This window comes from Myotis davidii, unplaced genomic scaffold (genome assembly GCF_000327345.1).
Source record: "Myotis davidii unplaced genomic scaffold, ASM32734v1 scaffold509, whole genome shotgun sequence".
Lineage (NCBI taxonomy): Eukaryota > Metazoa > Chordata > Mammalia > Chiroptera > Vespertilionidae > Myotis > Myotis davidii.
Genome location: NW_006382996.1, coordinates 1026109 through 1029378, shown reverse-complemented (window position 1 = coordinate 1029378; position 3270 = coordinate 1026109). Strand labels below are relative to the sequence as shown.

The 3270-nt window shown below is 44.6% G+C and overlaps 1 protein-coding gene across 2 annotated transcripts in view; it reads right to left on the bottom strand.

Annotated features, from left to right (window-relative positions):
* The window catches only part of RBMS2 (RNA binding motif, single stranded interacting protein 2), a 52508-nt gene extending 51000 nt beyond the window's left edge, over window positions 1–1508 (bottom strand). Inside the window, exons 1-2 of one of the 2 annotated variants that reach the window (XM_015557469.1) lie at window positions 1422–1508; window positions 1231–1293 (exon numbers count right to left, since the gene is read on the bottom strand). The gene's annotated coding sequence lies outside the window, so the exon portion shown is untranslated. The remainder of the gene's footprint in view (window positions 1–1230; window positions 1294–1421) is intronic. The other variant, XM_006777883.2, reaches the window with a different exon arrangement.
* Between the last annotated feature and the right edge of the window lie 1762 nt (window positions 1509–3270).

The following is a 3270-nucleotide window of genomic DNA, read 5'->3' as shown; positions in this document are numbered from 1 at the left end:
TCTTGTTATAGCCAAAAGTCGAAATCCCAGGTCTGGAAGTCACTGATAGCAGCATTTTCTCTTTAATATTAGGGAGCTAAGAGAGGAGAGGGACAGGGAGGGAAGAGAGAGGGAGGGAGGGGGAGAGAGAGAGAGAGAGAGAGAGAGAGAGAAGGAAAGGAGAGAAAGGGAGAGGGGGAGAGGGAGAGGGAGGAAGAGAGAGGGAGGGAGGGAAGGAGGGGAAGGAGGGAGGGAGAGAGTAAAGTGAGGGGGAGGAGAAAGGGAGAGAAAAGGAGCAAGAGGGAGAAAAATGAGGGGGTGGGGGTAAAGAATGAGCTTGGGCTGCTTCTTGACGTCACTGGGAGAAGTTAACCCAGAGTCTGAACGAGGCACTACCACTGGGTCCTAATGCCCAAGATGTTATTTTTTAATTTTTCACAGGCTCAGTAGTTCAAGCAAAAAGGAAAGTTCTTAGGTCTACCCTTTCCATTCCATCCCCTTTCCTCGATGAACAAGTTCTGATTCTCTTGAAAAGACCATGAGGAGCCCTGACCGGTTTGGCTCAGTGGATAGAGCGTCGGCCTGGGGACTGAAGGGTCTCGGGTTCGATTCCGATCAAGGGCATGTGCCTTGGTTGCGGGCATGTCCCCAGTGGGGGGCGTGCAGGAGGCAGCTGACCGATGTTTCTCTCTCATCCATGTTTCTGGCTCTCTGTCCCTATCCCTTCCTCTCTATAAAAAATAAATAAAATATATTTTAAAAAAATAAAAGAAAAGACCATGAGGGTTATTTTCCCTTAGATACCAGCTATAAGATGTCAGGCTTGTCCACTGGGATCCTACCTTGGAGCACATGTGAAGAAAACCGTACTAAGAACACGTGAGGCGAGCTCAGGACGCACCCCCCCCACACACACACTGTATATTTACAGTGATCTTCGTACAAACAGGAGGGCTCACCAACGAATAGAGGAAAGCAAAACAGAATGTGGGAAATGACTAGTTTCGTGTCCTTGGATAGTTCTAGTCCTTGTACTAATGGGCTGATGCCTCTCACTGCTTTTCAGATTCCTACAGATATGACTTCATACTTGGGAAGGAATTATCCAACAAGACTATGTCATAAAACGCGGTACCTAGTGTTTCTCCTTTCCCCGTGGCTTCATTGGGATATAATGCCTTGTGGTCCTCAGCTATCTTATTTGGCTCTTTATCTCACTGTTTCCTAGTCTCCACAACGAGAGGTACTCACCAAACCTGGAATGTATGCCCACACTCAAGTTCACAGAGATGTTTGCTTCACGTCGTCTCTGAGCTGTAGAAAACAAATAACAAAACTATTTAAAAAGCGTATGCTTCACAAAGAATAAAAATACAAAGTTTGTAGAAAGGAAGATCCCAAATTTAGAGTCAAGAACCTAACACAGCTGCAGCAACACTCACCTCTAAGTTTCAAAGGAATGTCCTGTAGAATAGCCTTCACAAGAAAAGAAACTGGTAGGAAACCAGAAGCGTCAGAATGATACCCAGTAACTCCCACCAACCCAAGTGGAACAGGGATGGAGAATGAAAGCCTTCAAATCCCTTCTCCAGGACGGGTAGTCTCTTAAGACATAAATTAACCCTGTCTGCTTTGCCACAACCACCATTAAGCCCAAACCCTCCCTTAAATGAAGTCCCAGTCTCGGTTTTCCTGTCACTTTTTTTGCTGTGATAAGAGGACAGACAGTACTAACGTTCCGCAGAGTAAATGCACGCACACCACACCCCCGATCTCTAACTTTCATTTCCAATAGGACAGGAAGTGCCTGCTCAGCTGAAGGGACACAGGAAGGGTGGGAACAGCCCCGATGTGGGAAATGCAATAGATTGGAAGCCCAGCGGTCAAGGCAGCAAATAAGCTAACGGAGGCATCTCTCAGTGACACCTTTCTTCATAGGCCCTTTTCTACCCTGAGATGCTCATTCATTATATACCAAGTTATCCTGGCTCTTTAGGCCCTTAGTTAATGTTTTCTTCTTTAGCCTAACATAGTACAAAAACCTCAAACGTTAAGGCCTGATTTATAATGGCAGTCAACCTAATATGACTTTTTAAAAAATTCTAACATTCTCAATGCATTGTGTTCTCTTATTGCATTCCTTAATGCTTAATGATGTCTTAGAACTGAAAACAGTTAAAACCATGAGTTTTAGAGAGAAGTAGGCATGAGTTCAAATCCCGACACCCCAGTTTAGTCACCATTTATGTGAGCTAACATCTCTAGCTCACTCATTTGCACAATAGGGATAATGCCCACGCTGGTAGTGTTTGGAATAAAATTTAAGTTCTGGTTTGTCCTGTTACTCACAAGCCGAGTGGTGCTGGGAGAATTATTTCACATGTCTGAGCCTTGCTTTTTTATTGTAAAACAAAGGAAATAAATAGTATCTAATTCCTAAAATGGCAGTGAAATGAAGTAAGGCAATACCTATAAAGGTGCCTGGTTGCCCTGGCTGGTTTGGCTCTGTGGATAGAGCGTAGGACCTGAAGGGTTCCAGGTTCCATTCTGGTCAAGGGCACAAACCTGGCTTGCAGGCTCCATCCCTGGCCCAACAGGGGGCTGTGTGCAGGAGGCAACCAATCAATGTCTCTCTCTGCCTCTCCCCCTCCCTTCCACTCTCTATAAAAATCAATGGGAAAAATATCCTCGGTAAGGGTTAACAAAAAAATAAAAAAAATAAAAAATAAATGTGCCTGGCACTTGGTAAACACTCAATAGATGTTAGCTCCATTATGATTAAGTACTCTACTGCCTCCAGTGTGTAAGCCTCTGGGAGAGTCAGAGGGGATGGGGCTTGGGGAGCTGAGTGAAAAAGGTGAAGGGATTAGGCAAAGAAAGGAAAAAACTCATAGACACATAACAGTATGGTGATTACTAGAGGGGAAGGGAGAGGGGAGGTAGAGCGGGTAAAGGGGGGATAAATGGTGATGGAAGGAGATGTGGAGTGGTGACTACACAATATAATGTACAGATGATGTATTATGTAATTGTACACCTGAAACCTATATAACTTTATTAACCAATGTCACCCTAATATATTCAATAAAAAATTTAAGAATAGTTTATTGATTTTTAGAGAGAGAGGAAGGGAGAGGGAAAAGGAGAAATAGTGATGTGAGAGCCTAACATCAATGGGCTGCCTCCTGCTTGCCCCGTCCTGGGGATGGAGCCAGAAACGCAAGCATGTGCCCTTGACGGGAAATTGAACCAGCAATCTCTTGGTGCACAGGATGAAGTTCAACCATTGTT